Source organism: Lygodium microphyllum, chromosome 6 (assembly GCF_053477565.2).
Source record: "Lygodium microphyllum isolate KBCC chromosome 6, Lygodium_microphyllum_v1.1.10, whole genome shotgun sequence".
Lineage (NCBI taxonomy): Eukaryota > Viridiplantae > Streptophyta > Polypodiopsida > Schizaeales > Lygodiaceae > Lygodium > Lygodium microphyllum.
The window spans coordinates 95,952,240-95,966,639 of NC_141140.1; positions in this window are offsets into that span (position 1 = coordinate 95,952,240).

Here is a 14,400-nt window from a genome sequence, read left to right on the forward strand (position 1 = left end):
AAGAACTTGCAAAAAAGCATGCGCTGTTTCTTCAGCTTCATCACCAACATATTGTCTTTTCCTTTTGATTACATTAATAATTACATCATGGAATTCACGTTTGGCAATTCCAAGAATTTTGCCTAAGGTGAATTCAATTTTGCTTCCCAGAATTGACGTCAGCCAAATGTGCATTGGCTGGCATTAGCCAAATCTTCTTTGGCTGCTTTACCACGTTCCATTTGATCTCATGCCTGCATCCATACTTTATATTGCACATTAGCTTTACATGCTTTCAAACGTGATTTAGTTGGCTTAATTTGCAGCCCATAGGTAGTTGCATCAATTGCTGCATAGGCATTCATTACAGCTAAATCTTCTAATCTTTTCTTCATGCCACCATTGCCAAAATTTGGCTCTAGTGGAAAAATAGTTTCAGTTGCATGAATTTTTTCATCTTTCCAAAAAACGAGCTTCTGTGCTTCAGTGTCATGGAAGGCAAAACACTCCCTCTTGTCATGTTGTTGCCTGTCACACCAAATACAGCACCTCTTAAAGCCTTCTCTCATGGGTCTTTGAGTTGATGACTGTCCTCGTTCTTCAACTTTGACATCCAACTTCTCCATCTTACAACTAATTTCTGTAAGATTACGATGAAGGGCACGCATGCTTTTAATGAGTTCATCCATGACATCATTTTTAGAAGGAACAGAAGAAGAAAGAGTTGGTTGATTAGTCAAAGGAATAGGGGATTTTGAAGGTGGAACAAGCTCCATCAATGGAGTTGTTGAAGTTGCCAATATTAGTCGCATCCATTCTCTTCGAGCAATCATGTTAATTACATCAGTAACATCTGTCCATGCAGTCTTGACTCCTGATTCGGAGGTAGTATCTTCTAGGCGATCAGCAAGCTTCTCTTGCAGAATGGGATCTGCAGCCTTAAGGAATAATTCAATCTTTTGACCTTCCATACTTTTTTGGTCTTCAACATCAAGTTGTCCAAATTTACTTTCAAATTCATGGTATAAAGCTGTTGCAGCTAAACCTTTGTTGGGTTTCTCAACCCAATCAGTGAAACTTTTCTTCGTCATTAGGCCACACTCTTCTAAGAAGAATTCTTCGCGTAGGACTTTTTTGAATGCAGCCCAATCCGCATCTTGCTTAAAAAGACCATGGATTCTCTCTTGAAGACCATGCTTGGCTAGTCTGGCAAAATAGCGACTCCATGCATGTTGTGGTACACCAAAGAAGAGCATTTTTTTGACTTACAAGCGAATAAAAACATAGACATTTTGACCATTAAATTGTTTTAATTCCCACCCAACTTCCTCTAGGGCCTTGATAGCTGTGGAATCAATCTTCTCTTCAACTTGCCTTTGTTGTCGTTGTTGTAACATTTGGATTTGTTGTTGTTGAGTCTGTTGTAGTATTATACGCATCAATTGTTGTAGAGTATCTCCTGAAGAATCCCCCATCTTGGAGTTCTCTTACATCGACCTTCACGTCGGGCTCACCAATGTCGCAGCACGTAGGGTTGAAGGTCACCACAGGGGTTTGGCAAGAGAAGAATGTATGGGGGTTCAAGAGCTTAGACTCTGGAAATGGTATAGATAAGAGAAGGGTTGAAGATTTCAAGCCAAGTTCTTGAAGATAAGAGAAAATAGGGTGAAGGTAGATTTAGGGAGAGGAGTAGATGAAAGAGAAGGGGTTCGAAGAAATTGAAGACGTAGAAGAATACTCAAAAAAAGAATTAGAAAATGTAGAAGAATACTAACAGAGATGACGCCTGTTAGTTTCTTTCAGCATTATGAGAAGATATAACTCTGATAGATAAAAATGTGTATTAAATAATACCTTCCTCAATGTTGCTCAGATCGCCAATCTGATGTGTCTATTGGCTCCAAAATGGGGGTAAAATACCAGCACACCTGGCCAGAATTCTACCAGATCACTCCTTCATCTCTCCCTTTGGAGTGCTGTTCACTGCCTGAAAACAATGATCGTGTGTCGCGCAATTTCGTCACTCTCTTTTTTTACATAAAATACTCTCAAATTGGTTGAAAGCTACATGCTTTCTTTTACATGTCATCCTAATCCAGAAGTTGTCTATAGTTTTATGAATTTTTTACAATAGATAATATCTAGAATATCAAAAATTGGCTAAAAACTTGTCCAAAAAAATCTAGTATTTTGAACCATGGACACTAACATTAATGCCTAAAGTGGCACTGGCTCTCTAAATCTAAAAGGAAGCTACACTCTAGAATTTTTTACAGGGTGTGTGTGTAGCAGCACGACAGCGGCAACATGCATCCAAGTCTTCAAATGTCTGTACAAGCCAGAACATGCACATGGGTGTGGTTGCCACTGCTTTTTATGCTATGGCAATAAGGACTATGTTTGCCATGTACTATAAACCGAGAGTAAGCCCATCATCATTCGTTGTTCCAGTGGAAAAGCTTGCCAATAGTAGGTCCAAGAACTTGTCAGTGGGTTAGAGGTTCAAGATGAAGTTTGAAATTGAGGATGCCTTAGAGAGAAGCTTTGCCAAACTCCACCCCTTAGATATTGCATGACAGCTTGCTGCAATGTTTGCAATTGTCAGTGTTGTAAGCCTGGTAATCTTCCACAAACAATTTCCTTCACTTGGTATAATACTGCAAGTGCCTTCACTATGTAGTGTTGGAATCACAATAACATCCACTACATCCACTTCATATTCACTATTGCATTTAGTGTTTTTTGTTTCATTCAATACCAATTATGTTGAGTTATTAAAAAAGAAGCAGTGTAACCAGACCTCACAATCGCTTCATAGTTCAGACATGGAATCACTATTGCATTCACCTCATTCATAACTGCATTTCCCATGTTGCATTCAGTGTTTTCTACTACCATAAGGCATTGAATGGAGATCATCATGATCAAAGTTTTTGGGCACTAGAGAAGGGCAAAGAGATACATACTATAGCAGCCAAGGAAGGTTACTGCTACAACTGATAAGCAATGGTATTACTAAGTCCCATCTTTTGTGCACATAAACAATAGCCATAACTTTTGTAGAAAAGTCTTATTATTGGTATGCAGTCATTCTTGATTGCTGGTATGCTGCACTATGTGAATAGTTATATGATGATAGTAGCTGTGATTGATTCAAGTAAACAGATCAACAGAGGAAAAATTTTCTTTGAAGTAGAATAGAAGAAAAAGTTAGAAAGTTGAAGTTTTTAATCTCTATTTAATGCTAACAATTAAGAAGGGAGAGAAGGGAATGCTAAGTTCATTTTAGTACAGGAGAAGTAAAAGATTTTTTTAATGGGAAGAGCAACAATCATGTGAGTTATGGACTTCTAAAGTTTGTAGCAGGGTCCGGAGTTGGTGATAGTGTAGAATAACATCACATCTCCCATGTTATGCCCTTGTAGTTAAGAGATTGTCCTAGCAGTCAGTTTGACATTGACACTAGAAGTGAGGTAGGCCAAATGATGTCCTCCCTAGCACGATCATGAAGAAGGCAGAAAATTAATGTCATATACAAATACAAATTTGGTTTTGTGCTACTTTAGGTTCTAGTGTCGCACTAGAGTGGAGCTTCAGAAATCCAATGGCTATTGTTGAATCTATTGGATGTGGATAAAAGGTGCATTGTTTGGTTTTTCCTTGAGGGTTCCATTTACTATGATCAATTTTAACACCTTCACGGTCTTTTCTTATCACTAGTGTCCCTTTGGTAGTAAGGGATTTACCTCCATTAAAGAAAAACACATGCAACACCTGCACTGATTTAGAGTGACTAGATGGAGGAAAAGAGACCATCATGTTGTATAGTACCAACACTTTTGGTAATACTAGAATATGGTAATATGGCCCTTCATGCTTAAAAGCTCAGATGTACATATGTAGAGGTAGTGATTCTAGACCCAAAAGGAATGGTAAATGACAGGGATGACTGCTAGTTTTGATGATGGTGCATACAAAGGAATTAAGGGGACACCTATATCTTGCAGGTGCATTCAATAACAAGTGTGTGCTAAGGGGAACCTTAGAAAATGGGAAAGCAAGTTGACCTAATGTTCAATAGGCCCCGTGGACAAGGATAAACCATATCATCGAAGATAAAGGGATATAGCCTTAGAAAATGGGGAAGCAAGTAAACATGCCACTTTGAAAATGGGAAAGTAGGTCAATGTTGAACAGGCCATGGATGTGGATAAAGCATTTCATGGAAGCTAAAGGGGATGGACTCCCTTCAATTTACTAGGTGGGCTCATTGATTTGATCCCTCCTAAATTGGCACTTATCTCATCTCTTTGACATTTGCCTCAATCAATGGTATGGCCCTCCAATTAGTAAGCTCCAGTTATAAGGCCTACTATTCATGTGCAAATGTGAGTGAATAACATGCAATTTGTGTCCTAGGATTTATACATAGTAACTTACCCAAGCTATAAATACACAAAGCCCATAAATTACGATTTCAAGGTAAATCATGGATTTTGGGGGTTTTGATGTGTTAATGGTATTTGCATGCGATGAAATGAGGGATAAAAATAATTATCAACAAATCTAATCATGTCACATCAAAAAATCAAGAAATATTAGTATTTATTAATAAATAAATAAGAAGAAAAAGGAGAAAATAGGTTTTTTGTGCTTTAAAAATAGAAACAATAATATATGTACCCATGGATGTATGGTGGGATTGAAGTATGAGGTTTTAGCCGTATTTTTTTGGTAAAGTGAGTATTTATCACTTTTTATGAAGAAAAATACATCAAAATGCTCTCTAAACCTACCACAATGGAATGAACAACCTTAAACTGTAGGGAGAGGAGGGGGTATTAAGTGTTGATTACATGTTGAATCTCATTTTTTTCTGATGCACTTTGCATATATGATACATGTGTTTTGAGAATTAAAGGGTTCAATAGCACAAGCATGCTCGATTGACCCTATGCAACACAACAATTACGCTTAGAATGAAAACATGAAAAGAAATGGTTTTGCATTGTCACAATGCTATTTTAAATGAATAAAAATGATTGAGCACTACGAATCATTCACAATTGCATTGCACTCAACACATGATATCATCTTGGATGCATGGCAATTGTCTTCATAAACATTGACTTATGCTGACAGTGAGGTATCCTAAGCCATAGGCTTAGTGGTTTGTTTCCTTTGGGGAGTGTTGAGTGAGGATTATATTTTATCTCCTGGAATGATTGATTAAAAGAGAGGATTAAGTATCGTACGTGCTTCATGTGTTCACAGTGTCGTGATGCTGTGCATCCACCACTGCAAATTTGAGGGTGGAGTTTTTTGCCAAGAATTTGAACTCGTCAAGTCCATATGAAGGTATCCATTTTTGAAGACTCAAGGATCAAAGGAAAAGGTCGTAAGTTTTACATCATCACATAACATGCATTGAGGAACATGGAATTTGCCCTCTTATTCAAGGAGAAGACTACACTAGTTAAATATATGATTCTCTACTCTAGGAAACCACCATCCAAGGAAAACGGTAACAAAGTCACTTCTACCTTTGTGAAAGAACATGGCATGAAGTTGTTGTTTGCTATCATAAAGACAAGCCCATGAACTACACGAAGATTGGAGACATTAGAAAGGAGTTCTAAACTGATCAAGCAAACTCATGGAGCGATAAGATATTAAGCCAATAACTTCACCAAATTCAAATACCCTTTTCTAAATCCTTTGTGAACATCAAAAGTCAATAGATATGCCTCGCTAAAGCGATCAATGATGAGAACAACTATACCTCAACCAAAGGAACTGGAGTGAATATGCAAGTGTATTCCCATTATATTAAATGTCTAAAGTAAGATCATCCATTGATTAAATCTTTTAAACTAAGATATGAAGATCCCGGCTTGGGCCATGATGAAGCTCTAGAAGCTGTTGTGACGTAACTATCCTCCTTGCTTTCTCATTAGTACAACAGCATGTTTTGTTCGTCTTGAAGCTCTCACCATCCAACATGCATGCATTAATTTAGACAATTAGTGCAATGGTTCCAATTTGCGTCCATACTGTGCTGATATCAACTCAGCATGATGAGACAATTTCTAACAATGAGATTGATGTTGTCATTCTAGAGAAGAACTTGGATGAGAAGACAATCTTTCATCAGGGCGTTTTGCGATTGGAAGACTGCATAGTGATGTCGGTCTTATGAGGAAAATTCCAAAGCTTAAGGAATTCAAGAACTATATTGGACTGCTCTATGGCAAGCCTTCAAACAATCATTAGGAGGCGAGTTGGTCAAATGGTTAGTCATCATGCTCATGTGTTTCGTGTTTATATAGTGGATGAAGAAGAGCTTGATGCTAGTCTTACTGGTAGGAAGATCATCATTGACACCTAAGGTGGCGAGAAAACTTAATACATAAGCTTTTAACAAAGAGAAGAAACAACACGGTAGTTCAATGTTTATGCTTTCTTAAAGCATAGGCTTTAAAAGCATAACCTTAATGTTTTTTTAAAGCTAAACATCTTAGTTTTTTTTTTGGGGTAAAGAAAAGCACAAACGTGAAGATGTAGGATAGAAAACTATATAAGGGTGACACAATGATAGCCTTATGGGGCCATCAAAATCAAGAGAGAGAGGCTAGAGGTGGAGCTTTGTATCCCTCACTCTCTTCGAAGATCTTGCCATCAAATTCAAGAGAGAGGCTTGAGGTCGAGAGCTTTGAGCCCCTCGCCTACTTTGAAGATCATCATCCAGTTCTATGGAGTGGCTTTTGAGTCAAGCTATGAGCTCCTTGCCCTCTTCGAAGTTCTCATCATCAAATTCTACAAGAATGGCTTGAGTTCAACCTTGGTGCTCCTCGCCTTCCTTGAAGATCTTTCCATAAATCCCGACATTCCATCTACTTCTCTTTGCTAGTCTTTTGATCTTGTATCTTGTCTTTAATCAAAGAATTTATTTTCTAATTCGTCTTGAATCTAAAATTATTTTGGATAATTATTTTACATTAAGTACTCCCATTGCAAAGCGTCCCTGCGGCGAGCAACTTTCATGAATCCCTGCATGAATTCTGCGCAATAGGGGTGCATCTTGGGGCCAATCCCTGAGGTGTAGGAGAGCCATAGTGGGGCCATGGTAATTAGCTGAGGGTGCTCCCTGTGTCTGTTTTACGTGGTGTACAACAACAATATGTTTAGGGTCTCCCTTTGAGGAGTTTGGGAAGGGTTATCCATTGTACTACGAGCCATACAAATACTTATTTGGTTAGATCACTATGTGTAGCCTCAAACACTCTTGTGGCTGCTGCAAGGTTGTGGGTGTTTTGGTTGAGCATAGAGGCTCAACTAAAGCCCTAGAGCTAGTGGTGGCAAGCCCATTTTAGGTCCCAAAAAATAGTTCAATTTAGGACACCTTATATGTAAGACATGAGAGTGACATGCCTTTGATCATTATGTTTTATGCTAATAGCATTACTAATCATCATTGGCCCTATAGTCACATATTGTCTATTGGTCCTAATGAGACACACATTGCTAAATCTAAGGCTGACTTGAATTCCACTTTAGACGTTAGATTTGGACCTATTGCATCATTATTGGGCATTTAGTTCAAGAAATGTGATAGAGATATTGTTGTGTAAAAAAAAACATTGAGACATTAGTAGAGAGATTTGATTATGAGGATTAAAAGCCTATTGATACTCTTATGGAGACAAGTTTGAAGTTGATTGTATTCTTTTATATATTTGTCTATTAGTAAGCTATTGGATGCTTGATTTTTGTGTGCAATATGAGGCATGAAATTGAATTTTCAATCTTGCATATGAGCAGGTTTTTCTCTTGCTACTTAAATAATACTCATCAACTTCGTTGTTTCATCCCAAGGGGGGATCATTATATTTATTATATGGTTTTTGGAGTTTTACTAAGCTAATTGTTACAACACTTCTATGTTCACAAGTAGTTTTTGTCTTGTTCTTGGTAGCTCATTTATATCATGCTTGAGTAAGTACCAACCCATAGTAGCCACTTCCAGTTATGAAGCTAAGTATATGACAACTTTTAGAGCTACGGTTTAGTATGTTTGGCTCAAAGAAATTTTAGCTAATTTAGGTATTGTGCAATCTTTAACATGGAGAAATAGCTAAACCAAGGCTTATCCTTCATTCTACAGCCATGCCATACACTCATGAATATAAAACATATTTTTTCTTAATTTTCTAGCACAAAAAACCTAAATTTTTCTATTTTTTACTATTTTTCTTCATTTATTTAAATAAAAATTTTGATATTTTTTATTTATGGATTGGGATTGATCAAAATGATTAAAAATTGATTTTCTATGCATTTCTATTCCATATAAACCCCAAAATCACAACAAGACTCCCAAATTTTATCATTTTTATGAAAATTGCATAATTGCGAGTTTTGGGTGTTTTGATATAAATTATTATACGTCTAATTTTTTTTGGTTTTCTTCAAGCTTTTTGATAATTTTCAGCATTATCAATCAAAGGAATCCATTTACAAAAAAATTCATCAAACATATTTCATAAAACGAATAAAATGAGTGCTTACGTATAGAAACCTGGTTTTGGAGGCACATGTTTCGTGGTTGGGAGGCTGCTCACACTCATTCTTGGTCGGTGACACTCTCTCATAGCTGATCTATGATCTACTCTGCTTCGATACCATCATTCCAAAAAAAACGTCCATCAAACCCCATTCCCTTCTCTCATAGAATCACACATGTGAACATGTAGCAAGAGGAGAGAGGAGAGAGAAGAGAGAAAGACTAAAAATCTACGTGCTTACACCCAAAATAGAGCGCTTACGGAGTAGATCAGGAATGCACACTCGATTCTTGATGATGCCCAGTATCGAGGAGGCACAATTCTCCAGAAAAATTTGCGCCTCCTCCTTCCTCACAATTAGTTTTTTGCTTTTTTTCTCTTAATCAAACCTATGGTTTTAATGTTTAAAATATCTAGTTCATCTCTTTGTATTCACATTTCAATCGAGTGGATTTTTTGCTTTTAGAAGGGCAAACAAGCTTGGATTCAAGGGCCCGATGGCTTCGTGATGTCAAAATCTATAAACTTGGGACCCGCCACACACTTTTCGGCTTCGGAATCATGTACCTACTTCATAACACAAAACCTTACGGGGATTAAATGGGGGGTCAAACAGACTGTGATTGACAAATCGAGACTTGCGTTGGGTTCCTGGAATCAAACTCCATCTAGTAAAACTTCAGCTCATCAATCTGCAATCGTTTCATTTTGCATGAAAATTTGGTCTTTTATGGTCTCTTGGGCTCTTTTTCACTTCAAAAAGGGTATTTAAAATCCACTCTCATTGGTGACCACACGGGATAGGGAAACTCAACCGGTTGAATCCCACAAACTGATCTACACAAACGACCAAAGAAAGCATCAAGCTGCCACAAAAAATATACTCAACAAAGCACAAGAACAGCTCTCACCCTACCCCCTGACATAATGAAGGCATGGAAATCTACAAGGGATAGGCCTAGCGTAATCTCACAGAAATCGAGAGTGAGTTGCTAACCAACTACTTTAACACGGACTGGCTAAAAAGCCTATCAAAGAAGTTATCCTAGTGGTGGTTTGAACTACCTACCTAACTTAGGACAACTGGACCAGGACCTCCTACCAGGCGAGGACTCCTATAGCCTGGTCATCATAGTTTCTTCTTATAGCACATTTCCTTTCAAGGTTTTATACTCAACCATGTAAAAAGGAGGGAGTTGAGTGTAGAGTGACCAAAGGAGAACAAGGCATTGGCCTCAGGTCTTGATTTAGTATCCAAGAACCTATAAGCTCTTGCAAGGCAACACTTAAATTTCCTTTTCTTTCACTCACTTTTATTTTCCCTCCAACCTTCCTTTTTTTTTCTGGCTAGCTATGACCCTTAGGAAGACAAGGCATCGGACTTGTCCTTAGGAACCTACCAGACCTCCACAAGGCAATAATCAATTGCTTTGTAGGATTTTTTTTTTCCTTTTTTGATTAAGGGGTTAGAATCCCTTTTTACACACCTCTGTATTTTTTATCTTTAGATATATTCAGAACTTGCTCTCCTTTGATATTTTGGCAGGCTTCTCTAACTGCCTCGCACTAACAAGGACTCTTAGGAGAGCTACCTAACAAGCAGGAAGGATAGGGTCACACGGACTACCCTCTATCACAAGTCTTTAATGCCTGACAATGTCCTAACAGGAAATAGTCAAGTACTCAAATCTCCCCCAGATATACCTAACCAAACCCTAGGACTTCATGTCTTGATTGTCGGTCCCCACAACTGAAAAGAAAATAACCCCTATATACACATATAACATTATTAGCTTAAGGAAAAAACTCGAAAACGTGACGATACCACCTGGAATGACCACAAGAAGCTCTTCTGTAGCAAAGGCTCCCTCCAGGCACTTGATTCCACTAGTGTGATGCAATCACTAAAACATAAAACCATTAAACGTACCTGCACCAAACATGCATATGGCCCTCTTGTCCTAAAGAGATATAACATTTCACAATCAATAGAATGGCCCTCTTGGCCTTATGAAATAAAACATTTTACTACCATTCAGCACAACGTACTATTAAAACAATCCCTTGGTCCAAACATTACTCTACTAAAGGACAAAATTGACCAAGGATAAGGTCTCTTAGGCCCTACACCAACTGCATCAAGTCATTAGCTAATCTCCCTGCATAAATAGCAAGGGGTGTCTGACGAATATGATGATACACAATCCTATGCGTCCATGATAGAGTAAGAAGATGCTCACTTGCTACCTGACTCATAACCCAAACTAACCACTGGTGGCCGAAATATGATGTGTCAGCAAGAAGACCCCAAACTAATCCAGGGCTAATGTTAGGAGGTAATCGTAAGGGCTCCCTTGGACCAGAATTGAAAAAGACATCTTCCATGAAAGCATAGTTAGCTAGGGAATCCGCAAAGTGATTCCATTATCGAGAAACTAACTGATAAGTCATTGTCTCAAAGATATGCAATATATCCAAGACTGCATGACGGTACGTTGGTTGTTGTGCCGCTATGTGGACATAGTGTGAAAAAATCTAGAATGTATTGTCATTCGTCTTTCTTATTGATCTAGAGAGCCAATGCCATATTAGTCATTAGTGTTAGTGTTCGGAGTGTGGATGGTTCAAAATTACTAGGTTTTTAGACAAGTTTAGCCAATTTTTGATAGTTTAGATATTATCTCTTGTAAATATCCAAAAATTGTAGACAACTTCTAGAATAGGATGATATGTAAAAGAAAGCAAGTGGCTTTCAGCCATTTTTGGGGGATTTTATGAAAAAAGAAAAATTGGCAAAATCGTGTGATGCGTGATCGCAGTTTTCAGGCACTGAACAACACTCCAAACTGGGAGAACAAGAAGGAGTGATCTAGGAGAATTCTGGCTAGGTGTCTTGGTATTTTACCCCCCTTTTAGAGCCAATGGAAGCATCATATTGGCGGTTTGAGAAATAGAGAGGAAGCCATTGTTTTATGCACATTTTTGGTCTACAAGAGATTTATCTTCTTACAATGCAAAAATAAATTGACAGGCTCCACCTCTGTGAGTATTCTTCTATTTCTTTAAACCCCTTCTCTTTGTCTACTCCTCTCCCTGAATCTCCCTTTACCCTACTATCTCTTACCCCGGTGGTAGACTTTCGACCCCAAAGGCTCTGAAAGTGGTAAACCTGACATGAAAGTGGACAGCAAGTGTATAAAAATGGGGGATTTTGCAGGTTCAAGTAGTGGTGATGCTTTACAACAAATGATTACTTTGTTGTAGTAACAACAACAATAACAGTTGTTGTTACAATAACAGATGCAAACTTGACAGGAAGTAGAAAGAAATGATTCCTTAGTTGTGAATGCATTGTAGGGAGTGGGACAAGAATTGAAGCAGTTTAAGGGTCAAAATGTTTCGGCCTTCATTCGGTTGTATAAAGAAAAGATGTTGTTTCATGGGGTACTACAGTATACATGGAGTCGATATTTCTCCCATTTGGCCATGCATGCATTGCATGATCGGGTTGATGAGTTACGTAGAAGACATGTTGATTGGGCAACTTTTAAGAAAGCTTTGAGAGAAGAGTTTTTCTTAAAAGATGCAAGATTGGTAACTAAAAATACATTTACAGATTGGATTGAAAAGCCCAATGACTGCTATAGCTTTGCTCTGTGAATTTGAAAGTCGATATGCACAATTGGATGTTGATGAGCAGCAATCATTGGAGAGTCAGAAAAATGATTTGTTTCTAAAGGCTACAGATCCTGTTTTATAAGAGAAGCTGATTGATCGTTTAGAAGATGCCTCTTTTGAAACGGGGCTGAAATAAAATTGGGCTAATGTAACTGAGGCAGTGCATATGTTGGTAAAGAGAGAGTGTATGAAATTAAGATGGGGTATAGGCACCACACCTGCCACTGCTTAGAAGGGGGCTGAAATTGCAGCCACGGCTCTTATGGCTATGGTGGGAACAAAGGCTCTTAAAGATGATGTTGTAGATGAATTAATCAAAGGCATGCATGATTTGAGGCTGAATTTGATATAAATCTATGCAAAGGTTAAAATTTTGGATGTTAAGGTAGAAGAGAAGGCTCGAGCAACAACCCAAATACCATACAAAGAAGGATACAAGAGGAGATGCATTTGGTGTGACATTTTAGAGCATGAAAAGAGAGATTGTACAGTGTATAGTGAAGTGGAAGAAAAAAGCTTAATCTTTTGGAAAGATGGAAAAATACATGCAACAAAAATTGCTCTTCCCATAGAGCCAAATTTTAGAAATGGTGGCATGAAGAAGAGGTTGGAAGAGATGGCTGCAAGGACATCATTTGTTGCCACAGATGTAGCCACATATGGGTTGAGAATTGAAAGGATAGATGAAGCTTGTAAAGGAGGCGTGACTAAAGCAAAATATTGTGTTTCGATTCAAGCATTAGATTGCATGGAAAAAGGAAAAACAACAAAGTCTAAATTGGCTGATGCAAGCTAGAGTATAGGAGGGAGAATAGGATGAAGTGCACTATTGGATTCATTTTCAGCTTATGCTTATTTGGTTGGAGAAGACATGACAACACTAGTGGTCCTTCCTCTTCAGGCCCATCTAAATGTACAATATGAAGTAAAATGAAGTAGAAGAAAGAGGCTGAAAAAGCCATACCTAAGCATGTTATGGAGGATGCATCTCAAGAGAAGAAACCAGAAGGAAAGAAAAGGGGGAAGCAGCCCTACCGGTTACAAGTTACAATCGGATCTTGAGACTATCACATATTGGGCAGTAGAGTGGAATTCACACTTGGCAAAGTTCTTGGAATCACGAAGCATGAATTTCATGATGCAATCGTTGATATGCTGAAACTAAAAAGACAGTTTGATGGTGAAGTTTTTCAAGCGTTGATACATGTTGAGAAAGCCATAGAGAAACAAATTCAAAGGGAATATGATGATGTATGTAATGCTGATTTGAAGCAGGCTAATGTTGAAAATGGGTTAAATGGAAGTGTAGACAGCAGGCTTGTGGCTAGAATTGGTCTTATGGGCAGTACTAAGAATAAAGAGAAGGCTATGTATAATGGGGATCTCCATCAACAAGTACATGAAGAAGAAGATGCTCATTTTATTCCAAGCAGTCATTATTCACGAACACATTGGGCTCATACTACAACAGAGACAATTGTTAAAGTGGGAGAAAGAGAGATGCCTTGCATAGCTCTCTTGGATCATGGTTCCAAAATCAATGTTATGGCACACATCTTATATGAGAATGGAGGTTGGCCCATTGATGTAGATTCAGGAAGGCACATGTGGGTAGCAAACAATTCATTAGGGGATCTTTATGTGGCTTATCTAAATGTACCCGTGACCATTGGAGATGTTAGGGATGAATATTCTTTTTTTGTGCAGGATTCATGTATTTATCTAGTGATTTTGGGACAGCCCTATATTTTGGAATCAAGGCTGGAAACTAAATCCTTGGATGATGGTCCTTCATATGCTCGAGTTCGAAGTAAAGACAATACAAAGGCAGTACAGTTTCTCACTGTTTGTGTGAATCATCATTGCAATTGAGATAGGCTGCGGGATAATCCCATGCCACTTAATGCATGAGAGTTTAAGGTTTTTTAGACAACACTGCTCTAAGTGGAGGCTATGCTAGTGTCTCTAGGAAGATAATTATGCCTCCAAGAAAAGGGGAAACTGTGTTTGTGTTTGGATCGTAGGAATGGACATCATGTAGTCTTGGTACTTTTAAGAATATTTCAACCATGTGTAGGGATGAAAATAAATATGTAGCATGGGCTGAAAATGAGTTGAAGACATATGGTTTGATGGCTAAAAATAAAGGTATTTCAGGGTTGTTTTTAGGGCTCGTTGA